Source organism: Triticum aestivum, chromosome 2A (genome assembly GCF_018294505.1).
Source record: "Triticum aestivum cultivar Chinese Spring chromosome 2A, IWGSC CS RefSeq v2.1, whole genome shotgun sequence".
Taxonomy (NCBI): Eukaryota; Viridiplantae; Streptophyta; class Magnoliopsida; order Poales; family Poaceae; genus Triticum; species Triticum aestivum.
In genome coordinates, this window is record NC_057797.1 from 64366441 (window position 1) to 64384195 (window position 17755).

The following is a 17755-nucleotide window of genomic DNA, read 5'->3' on the forward strand; positions in this document are numbered from 1 at the left end:
CCAAATCAATATGGTGCTATTTGGCACTGACATGCAGTGTAACCAGTTACAGAGTTCCCCAATCTCTGCTTTGACTGATTTGCCACTGTACAGTTGGTGCCAAGGATTCGAGAAGGTGAACTAATACCAAGAACCATGTCGCCGGATGATTCAGGAAGAGATGGTCCTAATAGTCGAGGTATTTGAGCCTCCCATACTGTGCTTGGTTATTACATAACATCCATCATATGCAATTGATTATTACATAATCATCACCATTTTGTTAACTATGCTTGGTTCAAACATTCAGATTTCAGTTAAGTATTTTCTCTCTGGAAAGCATGCAAAATAAATATATAAATTGTGTTATCTGGACCTTTAATGGCCTTCCTTTATATCCATGCATTTTCTCTTCCGTTCAGTTGTAATTATTTTACCATTTTCTTCTTGAAACAGATAAACGGTGCATTGGGTGAACTTGTTACTACAGAGATTTCCGTATTCAGTCTATCCCATTACTCATTTGCTTCATAAGTTCCTACCATATAGTTTATGTCGATTTATTCTACTCATATTCATAATTCACGCGCCGCTGTCGCCGCCACTTTGAGGCCTTAGCCACCAAGCGGCATCCTTTCCCGTGAGGCTTAATTCAGTACATGCTTCTCTGAATTTCTATGAGATTAATTCAGTATATGTTTCTCTGAATGTTATCCTGCCATGTTGGAATGTATCATTGGAATGCAAGTTAGGATGCTCTCTCTCCGTATGATATACTTTATGTTCTATCACAAATTTGATCTGTTTTAGGTGATGTACATGAATGGCGGCAGATGGTTGAGGATTGAGGGAATGTAGATGCGACTAGCGAGCACTTACTCTGAGGTGCTTTCAGGTCACTGATTGCTTTCTACCCTATGCACACAACATGTCCCTCCCTTTATTTATGATTTGAACAGGATATTGCATGGTGTTCAAGTTCTATTATATTTTATTACTCTATAATTTGGTCCTAAAGATGACACCTTCCAGAATTTGGTTAGTTCTGTTCATGTCATGCTTGCTTCTCTTACACATGATTGTACTTTTGCCCTCGATGTTTTGCTTTCGCAACTTCATTAGAAGCATTATTTTTCTAAAAGTTTCAGCTGTACTGATCATGGCACTTCTTTTTCCTGTCTTTGTAGATGATGGATTAATAAGACTGTTTGGACAAAATTCTGATTTTTTTAACACTTGTTCCATGTGCGAATGTTCTGGGAGCACCAACTCCAACTGCTGACAAGGTGAAGCTTCTTAAGTCACTGCCAAATCTCACCATGTTAAGTAATCGATTTTACTTATCAAAGAAAGACCAAAGAATTGGCCATGATGCCATGTTTTAATTAAGTTTGTTGCATGCCACGAGTTAAAGGGAACCTGTTCCTATAGGATAATAGAATGCAATGTTAATAGCCAGGGACTATTTTGAATATTTACATGTAAAGTATCCATCCTTTTTTCTGTATATCTTTTGTGTTTTTTCTTCTAACATCAGCACTTCAGCAAAAGATGTCGTAAACCGTGTAATGTGGCAACACCAAGAAGGCCACCATCAAGGCGAAGGTGCAAACATGCAGAGCAGGTCTTGACTCCAGACTTATTTGTCATTCATTCACAGAGGCAATAAATATTATCTTTGTAATTTGAGATTTTCAAATATGATGCCTCAGTTTATAAGTCTGTTGCATGTAACATCCTTTTTTACTTAAAAAGTTTGGCTTCGCTTCTCATTATGGGTTTGGTGCTTATATTATTCTTACACAAGCCAGTTTCACCTCAATTTATCATACAACTTAGAATTAATTAGAGCCCTGTTATTGAGCCTTACTTAATGCAACTGAAAGGAAAAAACTTCCTTAAGATCCATCCACGTCTTTGCTCTCTTTTCCAACTTTTGGTTTTGTTCTCTTCAACATTTATTTTTTTCAACACAATATCGATTTCGCTCACAACTTAGCAATAATTGCATGAGAGTAAAAATTGGGGTCATAGCAATGGTTAATAATGTCCTTTTTCTGTCATGTTGGTTCCATGTGTTTGTTACATTTATTTAATTAGAATTCTGCATGCCCTTTTGCTTGTTGTGAAAATCTAAGCTCTGCTGAAGTTTCTGCTCCTCTGGAATGTATCATGTTGTCTCCACTCTCCAGTGAGGTGCATACGTATATAGTACTGAGTTTTGACAACTAATAGCTTTTCAGAATTATTCATATGGTTGTTGCTAGGAACTTTGAGCTTTGAGTTTTGAGAGGCATTTATTGTTAAAATATGAAATATGGTAAAATGCAAGCTCTAATGATGAAGCTCGACACAGAGAAAGCTTTTGACACTGTCCTGAGAGTTCCTGGTGATGGTGCTCAAGCAGAGGGGTATTGGTATTGGTTGGAGGAAAAGGATATATGCACTACTCATGTTCTCTTCAACCAAGATACTGACAGTTGGGGTATGCTCTCATTTCTTAATTTTCTATAATCTGGAAGGCCAATTCGTATGAGCGCCTTCCTCCGTCGTCGATCCGCGGCCCCTTCACACGCATGGTGCGCTCGACGCGCCGCCTCGACACGCTGCACTGGTATGTGTCTGACGGGCCCATACGAATTTCTGAATTTATCTGTGTGACTGGTTCATAGTAATATTCAGCTTCGTCCATGTTGCAATGACAGTTGATTGTATTTGTTCTTTTTTGTGTTTTGCGGAAGGACCTCAACAATTAAACGTACACCCAGAGATGCAAGGCACCTACAGAGTGTGAATGATACAAGTTCTAAGCTATCCAAGGTGTTGGTTTTTTTCTGGACATGGTTCAGTACGAAGAATGTACTGACATATATTTGCAAAAGCTTACATTGCTGACTGATATATGTAAAAATAGATATGCAATGTATAGGAACATTGATATTAGTTTTAGATATGGAGCACGAAGATTCTGAACCATGCAATTTTGTCACATTATGCCAGTAGAAGGAAGATAGTTAAGCACATCAACACATATCTTGGGGAATATCGTTATGCCATGTCCAGTGATATACCATGTATATATATATGTAAAAGGTTAAAAGTGAACAATATCTAGCAAAAGAAACCATGCCCAGGAGCTACATAGATTTTGCCCAAATAGGTATTTAAGAACGGAGTTGGAACACTAGAGAGAGCAGGCCCTGGACATTGTTCTTTACAGTTGATTTTCTTCATCAAATTTGGTAACCTGGAGATGCATAAGGAGTAGGCACAAGGAGGCGGACGGGAGTAGTTTAATTTACTATGTGTTAGTTGTTAAATATATGTCCAAATGTTGATGCTATGAATTTTGCTACAAAAGGTTGCATTTTCATTTGAACTATCAATTTTGTTTTTAGTTCATGTCATGGGCACGACGACGGATGGATGTAAATCCATTGGAAAATCAGACAACAGTTAGATATGAAGCATATCCATCTTATTACAACTTGACATGTATAACCTGTGTACAAGAAAAATATTTGGAAACTCAGGCTGGCAGTTAGCTATGAAGCATATCCATCTTATTACAACATGATTATGATGTACTCCTACTGTACTTGTCTAACACAAGCACAAAATCAAACTCACAACACAAGAACCTGAATCAAACTCTTGTAAATCAATATCAGAAAAGAAAGAGGAAATAGCTGGTTCGAACGAGCAGGCCCAGCAGACAACGACACTTGCAGGTATTTCCCTGGGTACTATTTCGATACTTCATCAGGACACAAAGACGCATCAGCATGCACTAAGTATGTCATCTTTGCCAAGGCAGGCACGCATGAAGTCCTGTCTTTTATTTTTGTTGGACAATGTCTCATCTTGTCGATGCACGTGCATGCTTACTAGTAGATAGAAAAATAACAATCAAACAACACTATGGGGTGGCGGGCCAATGGGTGCATGGAGGGGCATTGTTGGAAAAGTCCCAAAAAGACTCTTCTTGAGAGTCTTCTTCATTTAGTCCCAAATGCCTAATTTAGTTTCTAAAAAGTCTCTCCCGTTTGGTAAAAAAGTCTCTAAAAGAGATTTTTTTTAGTCCCTACACAAATAAGTCCCTGGAAACAAACACCCCCTATACTGTCCAGCAGTTGTTGCTGATCATGCAAGGTGACATGCCCACGTCTTAATAAAGCTTTGGTAGTTCAATTATTGTACCAGCACCTGAAACGTGTAATTTCTGAAACCGCTTATAGATCAGTCAACCGATTTTTTTTTCAAGTTTCAGTCACTTTGCTCTCAACCTTCGAATGTGATCCAAGGGTTAGAACATCTCCAATAGGCGCGCGATATTAGTGCCGCCTGAAAAAATCATACTTTTTGCGCACGCAGCCGTTCCGAACGCTTCAGCGGAGGCACAAAAAATACGCGTGTGGCATAACTGGTTCAACGCGTGGAGCGAAATGGCATAGCGCGCCGCTTATTTCATGCGCCCGCTCCCGCGCGCTGCACACACGAGCGCCCGCGCCGCACTGCCGCCACCCTCTCCGGCCGCCCCGCCTTCGCCCCTCTCCGGCCGCCCCGCCTTCGCCCCGCCCCGCGCCGCCGCCGGCGAATTCGCCCGATGGACGGCCGCGCCAACATCACCCCAACCCCTTCCTACACCCGCGACCCCTGCGCCTCGCCGTCGTTGCCGGCGCAAACCCTAGTCCGGGAGCTTTGGCTTCACCTTCGCCCTATGATGATGTGACAATGATTGTTGACGTGTCGTGCAATTGAACTATGCTATGTCTTTTTTTTGCATAATGTTTGAAATATCATCATATTGTCAAAATAAACATGTTGCAAGCGCCGGCTGCTCGCGCGCGCTGTAAAAGTTCGCACGTTTGCTGGATCGGCGCGCGCAATTTTTTGTAGCGGCTGTCAGAGCCAGCGCTCTACGGTGTGCAAAAAATTGTTATTTCGGCACTGTAAACTTATTTTAGCGCGCCATGCTGTTACGCGCCGGTTGGAGATGCTCTTACATAACCTTCTTTTTTCTGCATCCCGAAGGCCAAGAAAATCATACGAGGCGGGCTACTGTTCTCAAGTCTTGTTGGATAGGGCCGTTCCATCAAAATACACCATTGTACACAACAACTAATCAATTGTAATTTTACTTTCGAAGATAGTCTGCAAATAACGATGCTATAGGTTAGCCAACTTTTCATATTCCTTAGATTAGGGACAACATGTTTGGTTGTCTGTGCCCGATGATCCGTTTTGTATCCCGCAATTTGTGGAATTCAAGCAATAAAACTTGGTTGAACCTCTAAAAAAACATGTCCAACTCACTCCCGCAATCGATGCCGCGGCCAGCCGCCACCTTGTCACCTCCACTAATTTTTGGCTCGCCCTTGATGGGAACGCTGCAGCTACCCCGCAAAAAAGAAGAAGAAGGGAACGCTGCAGCCGGCCACGACGTCCACATCTCGAGCTCAAAGCTTTGTTGTTGCTCTTTGTTGCATAATCAATTGAGACATCCCATATTCTCAGACAACCGAGAAATAGTAAAATCGTAAAGAAAAACAAAACATAAGCATAAGATTTTGCCTCCTCCAATAACTAACAAGTTAGAGAGTTTTACAGTTGGCATGATTATAATTTTTTTTCACTCTCTTGGTATGATTTTCCCCAAATGCTTGGCACCAGAGTGGACCTAAGGGTGACTTGGTGTATGATGTTGGCGAGAAGAATAGGCGTCGTGCAGACTTGTAGTGGAAAACCTGTGCAATGAGCTTGTTCCAAATTATCCAACATCTGAGTATGGTGAGAGAAACCATGACCCTCCTTTTAGGTATATGCACCTTTGACATGTCGATCCATCACTCCTTGATGGATCACACCACATTCCAAGAAGAGGTGTGAATATGAACTCACTCCTTCACCATGCCCCAAAGCATAATGGTAAACCGACATGAAGAGATGGGCCACGGTTTCATTCTCCCGCTTGCAAAGAGAGCACAACACACAATTTGGCCAACTCCCCTTTGCCAACATATCGAAGTCTAAATCATATTTAGAGCCAACCATAAAAATAATTTGACCTTCAGGGGGAGGGGGGTGCTCTCCAAACTATGGTCTCAATGACGAAGTTAGTGAAACCAATGAACTGCGCCTTGTAAGTAGTTGCCGCCCAGTAGTGCCACTAGATGTAAGCTTCCAAATGATGCCATCATCCATTTCTTCATTGAGTTGGATTGCATGCAAGTTTATCCAAAGAGAGATGTTTTGGTGAATATGGTATATCGCCCGTTGAGTGGGAAGCTTTATTTTGAGACATTTTTGGCATGCAGCCATCCATGCACTGTTTACTTTTGCATGCAGCCCAAAGATGTTGCGCCCAAAGATTTTCGAGATATCAAAAAAAAGGCATGTGTGGTGAGCAAGGCGCTTGACAACAACTTTTGGATTCGTCAAATTGACATTCAACAGGGCCTCACTTTAACTCATATTCAGCAGTTTGCTTCTCTTTGGGAGATGATTTCCGGCGTTATCCTCAGGCACGACAGACAAGACACTATTTCTTGGAAATTCACAACCAGCGGGGAATACTCTACGTTGTCGGCGTACTTGGCCCAATTTGCGGGTCTCACCTTCAGTCCTAATACGGCCAGATTTGGAAGATGTGGGCACCTCCAAAGTGTAAATTCTTTGCCTGATTAATTCTTCAGAACCGCGTTTGGACGGCTGATCGCCTAGCTCGGCGAGGATGGCCTAACTGCGGCCTTTGCTCGCTCTGCAAGCAGGTTCAGGAGTCTGCTGTCCATCTTCTTTTCCAGTGCAGATTTTCGGCACGAGTTTGGAATGAGATCACCGCTTGGCTAGGCATTCAAGACCACTCACCAATGTTGTTGAGGCATGAAGATTCTGTCCGATCATGTTGGCAGAAGGCGGTGAGTGCTGGAGGTCAAAGACGGAAGGCCATTGCTTCGGTTATGATGCTTGTCTCATGAGAAATCTGGAAGGAACGGAACGCAAGAATTTTTCGCAACACGGCTGCCCCGACCTACGTCGTCGTCAGTAAAATTAAAGAGGAAGCCCATCTTTGGGCATTGGCGGGAGCCAAGCATTTGAGTCTTCTGATGTCGCGAGAGTAGTTTTCCCTTTTTCCCTTTTGCCGCTTTGCGGCTTATGTCTAAACCTTCTTCTTAATGAATGAAAATGGCAAGTCTTTTGCCTTGTTTCAAAAAAAAAACTTTTGCATGCAGCCACTCGCGCCCCTAGTAGACGCAGATCGAGAGAAAAGCAACCATGCATGTCAGCGGCCTTGAAAAAACGGACTCCCTTCGATGGCTTGCTGGCCTTAAAATCCGAAATAACACACTCTAAGGTATGTCTATATACATTGTACATAGTCCATGTTAATTTTTTTTAAAAGACTTATATTTAGATACGGAGGGAATAACAAACTCCATCTTTCATAGCCCCGGCCACCTTCCAATTCTTCCTTGAAGAGGCATCATATATAGATTAACGGGGTAACCACCCTAGACTGCATGTCAGTAACCAAAGGGAGTCCCAAAAGGGAACTCGTTCCCCATTGCAGATGGTGATGATGATGAAAGCATAGAGCATGTTTAGGTCCGTCTCTCATCGCATGGGTTTTTGTACTCATCTACATTTTAGTTGGCTCTTTGTGTTCGGACAAAGGATACCGCAATATAAGGGTCCGGGTAAACTTGAGGAGATTAAGTACCGAGCCCCCAAGGCTATAGGGACGGCGAACGGTCTCGCCGGTCCCTCGAAGGTGGGATGAGCAGGGTGACATGGTATAATACTTGGGAGGTGAGCACAGACTTGATGACGACACCACGGCCCATGGTGTGGTTCTTGCCATCCCAAGGAGCGAGTCTAGTAATCGTGTCCTTGATGGAGTGAGGACAGCGATTGAGTCTTTATAACAGGAATCGTGCTAAGCTCGTGTTTTCTGTTGCTTTCCTGCTGAACACATAACTTTTTGCTTTGAAAACAAAGCCTCTGTTGTGAAACAGCCCTTTTCGTTTGACAAAGGCCTCTGTTGCGAATATATTTTTTATTGAAACGAGCCTCTGGTGCGAGCAATTTTTTACATCTGAAACAAGCTCTCTGTTGCGAAAAGTTTTTCCTTTGAAACAACGTCTTTGATGATAGGTTTTTTCTTCTTTGATGTGATTGCAACAGGGTCTCTGTTGCAAACCTGGACTATGAGGTTCTTTAGAGTTGTCCGATCAAAATCTGATTGGACGACCACGGAGATGGTCGACGCGCGCAGCGTGCGCGTGATCAATGGGGTGATCGCTAGCGTTTTCTAATTTAAGTACGTACGTGAAGCAGAAATTCATGTATGCATCCACAGATGTAACAATGAAATTCTCACTTTCTCATGCAAAAGCATGCTTCCGGCTTATACCAATCCTATTTAGACGTGTACACAGATTGAAATATAAACTTCTCTTTTGGCTGCATCGTGCCGCGGGCGTGATAGGCAATTCCAAACCAATGAGCACTACTCCTTTTGGCATTTGTCATGAAGTGCCGCTCACTTGTGCATACTTTCGCCGGGAGCACCTGAATATCAGGGTAGCTCCCACATGCTGCTTTGAAAGGCAGGTATGGAAGCGCTGCCTAAGGGGAGCCCAAGTCCTGTTTGAAGCTTAAGGTGCCATTTATAGGCCTATTTATTTACTGGCGCACGCCCCTCGCAGCACCTACATAGGAGATGGGTCGGCCCATGTATGTACATTTTTTTGTTTACGAAAGAATTTGCACCATCCGGTTTTGTGAAGCTTCCAAACCGGCTTTTATGTGATTTTTTCTTTTTTCTTTTTCTATTTTTTTGCACTTTGTTATTTTTAATTTTTTAATGTTATCATTTTTTAAATTCATGAAATGGTTTTTGAATTCAAGAAAAAAATCTTAATTTTAAAAAAATCATGCTAAAAGGACGTGGAGGTCGCCGGGGGGAGGGGGGAGGGGGCTAGGCGTTTTAAAATAATTACGGTTAATAGTTAGTTTGTCATGCATAGAACCGAAACATATTATGTTCAACTATGTGCACCAGTAACTTATGCTAAGCAAGATAAACAACTAAGTGATAGTAAAATATATAATTTCAAGTGTGAAGGGTATCACAAAGTAAGTGCAAAAGTAAAAAAGCTCAGTTAAGAGATAACCGAGGCACGCGAAGACGACGATGTATCCCGAAGTTCACATACTTGCGGATGCTAATCTCCGTTAGAGCGGTGTGGAGGCACAATGCTTCCCAAAATGCCACTAGGGCCACTGTATCCTCCTCACATCCTCGCATAATACAATGTGTTGTGACTTCACTAAGGGATCGTTGAGAGCGGTCAACAAACCCGTACAAACGGGCACTCAATAGGCACAAGCTCTAGGGTGCCCGAACACCCAAGAGTAATAAGCTTCTTAATTTTCACTTTCACGCATTGTAGGATCGAAAGTATGTCTAGAGAGGGGTGATTAGACTACTTGACCAAATAAAATTTAACATTTTCCCAATTTTTGTTGTAGGCGGATTTTAACAATTACAACAAGTCAAGCATCACCCTACACATGCAAGTCTAAGAGTATAATAGCGGAATGTAATACATTGCACATTTAAGTAAAGGGAAGGGTTTTGAGAAGGCAAACGCAACGGGGACACGAAGATTTTTGGCGTGGTTTCGATAGGTGATGCTATCGTACATCCATGTTGATGGAGACTTCAACCCACGAAAGGTAACAGTTGCGCGAGTCCACAGAGGGCTTCACCCACGAAGGGACCACGAAGAAGCAACCTTGACTATCCAACCATGACCATCGTCCACGAATGACTTGTCTCATTCGGGTAGATCTTCATGAAGTAAGCGATCTCATTGCCCTTACAAACTTCTTCATTCAACTCCACATCATGCCGGAGGCTCCCAAGCAACACCTACCAAATCTAGGAGACACCACTCTCCAAAAGATAATAGACAATGTGTTGATGATGAACTCCTTGCTCTTGTGCTTCAAATGCCAGTCTCCTCAATACTCAACCCTCTCTCTCTCTCTCTGTCACACACACACACAGAGGTTTGGTTATGATGGAAGAAGGATTTGAGTGGAAAGCAACTTGGGGAAGGCTAGAAGTCAAGGTTCAGATGCTAGGAATGGAACCTCTTGATCTCAACATATGAGTAGGTGGTTCTCTCTCGAAAATGAATGGTGGAAGTGTAGGCACGTTCTGATGGCTCTCTCTTATGAGCCGAGGGGGTGGAGGGGTATATATAGCCTCCACACAAAGATCCAACTGTTACACACTTTTGACCCAACTCGGTGGCACCGATCAGAAATCTTGGTGGCACCGACCTGCGTAAAAATATGAACGTTAGGAATCTCAGTGGGACCGAGGGGAACAACTCAGATGGACCGATGTGCAATTGCTTAGGGAAAACCTCGTATCGGTGGCACCGATTGCATCATCTCGGTGGGACCGAAGTGAAGCAATAAGGCAACAAGGAGTTGGCAAGCCATCTCGGTGGCACCGATTGCAATTCTCGGTGGGACCGAAATAATTGCAGCAAGTAACAGAGAGTTGGCAAGACCATCTCGGTGGGACCAAGATCTATATCGGTGGATCCGATTTGTTAGGGTTTGGCAGTGGCTAAGTCCAAAAGAACTCGGTGCCTTCGGATAGGCAATATCGGTGGGGCCGAGTTGGAATGTAGGGTTTGGACATAGTTGGATGGAGAAAGTGGTTGAGGATATTGGAGCAATATCACTAAGCACTTGAGCATTAAGCAACACCTCATCCCCTTTTAATAGTATCGGCTTTCCTATGGACTCAATGTGATCTTGGATCACTTAACCAAAAATGTAGAGTCTTGAGATTTTGCCAATCCATTTCCTTAGCATTTTGAGGGGTTCACAATCTCTAGTCCTTGCTATGCCAATCATTGAACATCCTGAAATATTTAACTTGAATGGACATTAGTTCAATGAGATATATGTTGTCATGAATTACCAAAACCACCCGGGGATTAGTTGCACTTTCACATATCACCGAGGAGAACTCAAACCGATGCAACTAATGCAATGGCAAGAACACATGAAGTGCTCAAGTCCCTCACTCTCAAATCCCAACAAGGCAAGAAAGCGATAGAGGAATATGAGAGGAAGATCAATGGGAACATAAAGAACTCCAAGATCTAGATCCACAAGGTTTCCCTCACTTAGAGGAGAAAATGATTGGTGAAGATATAGATCTACATATCCTCTCTCTTTCCCCTAAAAAAGAATCAAGAATCATGGAAGGAATAGAGACAAATCAAGCTTTTGAAGGTCAACAATGGAGGAGAAAACCATGCTCCAAAAAATGTGTTGCTTTGGGGAAGAAGACCCCGGCCCTTTTATATGACCCCACGGATCCCACCTTTATGTTCTGAAAATGCCTTAAGCGGTACTACCGCTCGGGGGAGCGGTACTGCCGCTAAGTATAGGTAGTCGCTAAGACCCACTAAGGAACAACGCGGAACTAGCACAGTAGTACTACCGGAGCAGTACTACCGCCTTAGATAAGCGGTACTACCGCGAATTAGCCGGTGGGTAATAGAGACTTCCATGGTAGTGTGTGCACTACTCCAACGGAACTACAACACAAGCGGTACTACCACTAGGAGCAAGCGGTACTACCGTGTTGAGGATATAGCTCCGAGGTGTGACCCGCCCAGGAGGGGCCGGGTTACACCGTTGGTGGCTTAACATGAAGAAGGCCCAAGTGGGACTAAGAAGATGAAGTGTGAAGATGGCGGCTCATAGGAGTGAGCCTGGCAAAAGACCAAGACCTGGACGTATGAACCTCTATATGGTGGCTTGTCTGTTAAGATAAGGCAATTTAGAAACTAGGGCGGTCACGTTGTGTGATCCGGTTCGGACTCTTGTAAGCCGCCGGGCTTCGACCTGTGTATATAAAGGCGAGACCCGGCGGCGGGTTAACTCAAGAAACAATTGATCGAGAACTAGGTCAAGCATATTCACTCCCTTGTAATCGAAACTCAAGCAATACAACTAGAAGCAGGACGTAGGCTTTTACCTTATTGTGAGGGGTCGAACCTAGGTAAATCCTTTGTGTCCTTTATCACGTTCAACCCCTTCAAGCTAACCTACGTTGCGATGGCTCCACACCTAAGTCTTTCAATAGGGCATCTGCCGTTCCAAAACCACGACATACCGCGTATTTCAGAAGGGTAACAGAGAAATCCACAGTAGTGTGCGTGATACTCCAGTTGAAGTACCGAACAAGCGGTACTACCGCTAGGAGCAAGCAGTACTACTGCGAATTCCCAAAGGGTAACCGAGACCCTCCTGGTAGTAATTGCAGCACACCAGTGAAAGTACCACACAAGTGGTACTACCACCAATTACCATCAGGAAGGCCAAAACACAACAGAAGACAGCAAGAAAAAAACTGCCATAACTTTTGCAAACAAACTCCGATTTCGACGAACTCCATCTTGATAGAAAGCTAGCGACAAGAGCTGTGAAACCTCTATTAGTGAAGAACTTGGCAAAAAATTACAACATCGAGGAAACAATAGATGATGCATACAAAATCCGTTTTCGATGAACTTAAGGTTATATGAAGATAACTGATACGTCTCCAACGTATCTATAAATTTTTCTTGTTCCATGCTATTATATTATTATTCTTGGATGTTTTACAATCATTTTATAGAAACTTAATATCATTTATTGAGACTAACCTATTGACATAATGCCCAGTGCTAGTTGCTGTTTTTTGCTTGCTTTTTACTTTACAGAAAATCAGTACCAAACGGAGTCCAAACACAGCGAAACTTTTTGGAGATTTTTTCTACACCAGAAGGAACAACTTGGGCCGAAGAAGTACCAGAGGGGTGCCCCAAGGGGGCACAACCCACCTGGGCGTGCCTCGGTGGCCTCCCGCACCGCCTCTTTGCTCTATAAATACCCCGAAAATCTAAAAACCCTGGGGGAGTCGATGAAACATAATTCCAGCCGCCGCAAGTTCCAGAATCACAAGATCCAATCTAGACACCATCACAGAGGGGTTCATCATCCTCATTGGTGCCTCTTCGGTGATGCGTAAGCAGTTCATTGTAGACCTACGGGTTCATTGGCAGTAGCTAGATGGCTTCCTCTCTCTCTTTTGATTCTCAATACAATGGTCTCTTAGAGATCTATTTGATGTAACTCTTTTTATGGTGTGTTTGTTGGGATCCGATGAACTTTGAGTTTATGATCAGATCTATTTTATCCATGAAAGTTATTTGAGTTTTGATCTCTTATATGCATGATTGCTTATAGCCTTGTATTTATTCTTCGAATCTTTGGTTTAGTTAGGCCAAGTAGATCGATTTTTTTGCCATGGGAAGAGGTGCTTTGTGATGGGTTCGATCTTACGGTGCTCAATCCCAGTGACAGAAGGGGACATGACACATATGTATCATTGCTATTAAGGATAACAGGATGGGGTCTATTCCTACATGAATAGATCTTGTCTACATCATGTCATCATTCTTATTGCATTACTCTATTTCTCCGTGAACTTAATACACTAGATGCTTGCTGGATAGCGGTCGATGTGTGGAGTAATAGTAGTAGATGCAGGCAGGAGTCGGTCTACTAATCTTAGACGTGATGCCTATATAATGATCATTGCCTGGATATCGTCTTAATTATTTGAAGTTCTATCAATTTCCCAACAGTAATTTGTTCACCCGCCGTATGCTATTTTTCTCAAGAGAAGCCATTAGTGAAATCTACGGCCCCCAGGTCTATTATTTATCATATTTTCTTTCCGATCTATTATTTGTCTCTTTATCATATTTGCCTCCTTTATTTGCCTGTTTTATTTTCATATTTTTTCTATTTATTTTATTTTGCATTTTTGCGAGATCTATTTATCCAATCTACTACAAATTTATCTATCTTTTACCCGGGAGGGATTGACAACCCCTCTTACGCGTCGGGTTGCAAGTATTTGTTCTTTTTGTGCAGGTACATTTACATAGTGTTGCGTGGTTCTCCTACTAGTTCGATAACCTTGGTCTCATACTGAGGAAAATATCTACCGTAGCTGTGCTGCATCATCCTTTCCTCTTTGGGAAAAATAATTATGGGACATGAGCCATCAATAACCACGAGCTCTAAAACTCACATAGAGAGAAGCCAAATAAGAATCAAGAAAGATGATGCCAAGGTTGCAAAGGTTTGAGATCTCTATGAACGGTACGATCAAACTACTTACTCGGGAGCCCCTTTGATAGTACGACTATTGATCCTATAACCCGGTCTCCCAAATAACACCCTGGAATTGGTAAGATAGAAAACCTATCAATGATATTACCATTTCCTTGCGCATAGTCCACTTGAGCTAGATGATGAAGATCTTGACCTCCTCAAGTTGGATCACCTTTCTTGATTGCGCTGGCTTGATGAAGACTAGTAAATTGTTTTCCCATACTCCATTATTGGTGAGCCTCTATCTTAGGCACATGTTAACATGTCCATTATCACCATAATGGACGACAAGCATCAAGGATGTGATCTCTTATTAATGCTCCACTTGAACTTGTATAACACAACCTTGATGACAATCACCACTTGATGTCATCCTCCATGCGTTATATGCTATCTTCCTTTTGATGCAAGCCCATGGAAACATACATAACCCCACAAAGAAACATCACAGAGAACATGGGTTAGAACACAAAGCGTAATGGACAATGCTTACCATACAATGATATCACTTGATCCAACTCGATACATCTTCTACACTTTGTGTGCTGGTCAACTTGAATCCACTCTTGGCACTTGGTCCCGATCAACTTTGTATCATATGTTCTGTCTTCATATAAGTTGACGTCTTGAAGGTAAACACGAATGTTCATAGAATCTTCTTCTTCAAGACATGCTTGCAATAAGCTCAACTCTCACGTGACCAATCTTTGCATGACTCGTTGAATAGCACCTTACTGAACACAAAATCTCCTTCTTATAACCTTGAAACCAACATATGGTGTTCAAGCAATGCCTATGGACAAACATTAAAGTATAATTCAAAGCAACCATTGATCCATAGGGATTGTCATCAATTACCGAAACTATACATGTGAGTACCTTGCTTTTCACATGCACTTTTTTCTGCAATTCATGATTTTTTTTGTTTTCGTGAAATTTTCTCGAATTTGAGATTTTTTTCATTTTTAGTGAACTTTTTCTCAAATTTTGTGATTTTTCCAAATTTGTATTTTTTTCAAATTCCTGAATTTTCAAATTTTGTATGTTTTTTGCAAATTCATATTTTTTTTTTTGTGATTCATTATTTTTTATTTCAGGAACACACTCAATATCACAAAAGGCAGTGGCTGTTTATTTCTTATACCAGCAACACAACACAATCGAGAAAATAAAATAGGAAGCGAGCAAGCCAAGTTGTGCTGGCGAATGAACTAGGAAGAAAAGCGAGAGCGAGCGAGGGACTGAAGCTTAATGGGCCGCGGCCCGCAACCGTCGAGCACTGGTTCTCGATAGGGAAATTTTTGCTTTGCCACTCCAGTTTTTACCAATTTTCATTATGCCACTCTAGCTTTTGACATTTCACTTTTGCCACTTCTAGCTCAGACAATGATCACGATTGCCATTATGTGGCAAAAGCAAAAATTTCAGAGTGACAATTGTTATTAATTGTCAAAAGCTATGATGGCAAAAGTGAAATAAAATTATTTTGCTTTTGCCACGGAATGGCAATTATGATACATTATCAAAAGCTAAGAGTGGCAAAAGTGAAATATCAAATTTTAGAGTGGCATAAGTAAAATTGGCAAAAATTAGAGTGGCAAAACCAAAATTTTCTCTTGCTGCTTCGACGCTACAGGCGCTCACGAGGAGGTCTCTATAGAACTTGGGCGCGTCTTTCTCTTGCTCGCATAAAAACAATACATCGCTTGACAACTCTGCTAAGCGAGCACGTCAGCCACATGCTATGCACATAGCACGTGCGCCAGTTTCAACTATTTCTTTTTCTAAATTTTGACGTAATTTGAGTACATATATTTCAAATTTTAAGTCACTTCAATTTTAAAAAGTTCATCGCATATTAAAAAAAATTCCTAACACAATGTAAAAAAATTGTGGGTAATATTTATAAAAAGTTCCTATCATTTAAAAAATGTTTCATGCATTTTAAAAAAAGTGGCATCTTTAGAAAATTGTAGAAAATGTGTGTGTGATTTAATTTTTTTCATACCCTTCAAAATGTTCATGAATTTTAAAATATATTTTTTGTGATATTTATAACAATATTCATGAAAAAAATATGTACATAGAATGTAAAATATAATTCGTGTCATTAGAAAAGTTTTGTACCATTAAAAATTGTTCTAACACTTAACAAAGAATTTGAATGTTTAAAAATAAATATTCATGTCATTTATGAAAAATGTTAAATGTGTGTTAGAAAAGGTTCAACATGTTTTTGAATAAAGTCCACATGTAGTTGGAAAATGGAGAAAACATAGAAAATAAAAGACATTTAAAAGAAATACCAAAGTAATAGAACACAAAGTAGAAATCTGAAACAAAAACAGAAACCATCAAAGAAAACATAAGAAGAAGAAAATTAAGATAATCCAGACTACTCGCTCCCAAAGTGGTGTTAAATGCACGGGCTGACCAGTACCAGTGCCACAGGCGAGGCAATGATACATCTCGCTGGAAGCAACAAATAACTATGAGCACATAACGTCCCCGAAACCTGAAATTGGAAATGCTATTTGGGCCGACCCATCGTAGCCTGGTATGTGCTGAAATCACTAGTGAAGTGTTACCCATGTAAAGGTCACTCCCCACCTTCCGAGGCGCTATTGTACGCCACTTGTCACAACTTAGAAGTTTCCCCCTTTTCATAAATTTGTTTATTCAAAATATTTTATCTCTAAAACCGTACATCCAAATACCGAATTGTTTTCACTGTTGGATTTCTCACATTCAGATCTTTGAAACTATATCCCTTTTTAATAGGTTTCAACAAACTTTTTTTAAACAAAAGGAAGAAAAGACTAAAATCAGAAAAAAAACGAAACCGAAAAACAAAAAACTGGCAAATGAAGAAAATAAGAATATTGAAAACCCCAAAAGGAAAAAACCTAAACTTGAAAGCACAATTGTGGTTTTTACCCTTTTTCAAGTACAAGCTTTATTTCCCCACTTTTCGGTGAATCACATGTTGTTCTTCTCACATGAAGTAAGACCGTGCTTTCCGAAAGAAGCACATCTTTCCTTTTTTCCTTTTTTCGGGGAAGTACATCTGCACCTTTTTCCCTTTCGAGTGCTTGTCGTGGAAGCACACGTTGTGATTTTGGCGGAAGGGCAGATTGTGCTTCCACGAGGTGCTTCTACAAGAAGCACACGTTATGCTTCTCAACGTGCTTCTTGTGAAAGCAAACATGTGCTTCCATAGGAAGCAAATCTATGCTTCCATGAAAAACACAACTGTGCATCTTGTGAAAGCATAGATTGTATTGTTTTTCAAGAAGCATAACTGTGCTTCAAGAAAAACCCAAAAATCCACCAAATACAGGGAAAGGTAGGAAAAAGCCAAAAAAACAGAACAAAAAAAGCATTTAGAAAATGAAAAAAACCAGTGCTGTCGTGGGTGCACCCAGCGCACAACATGTGGTGGCAACTTGATGCACCACCTGGCGCGCTAGAGCGCTCCTGCAGTGCCCGGTGCGAGCCCCCCTTGATGAAG

General features: G+C 41.5%; 1 long non-coding RNA gene across 1 annotated transcript; it reads left to right on the forward strand.

Annotated features, from left to right (window-relative positions):
* Nucleotides 1-439: 439 nt before the first annotated feature.
* Nucleotides 440-1265, forward strand: LOC123184733 (uncharacterized). Its single transcript, XR_006493067.1, has 2 exons — nucleotides 440-874; nucleotides 1167-1265. It is a non-coding gene; the product is annotated as an uncharacterized lncRNA (long non-coding RNA).
* Nucleotides 1266-17755: the final 16490 nt, after the last annotated feature.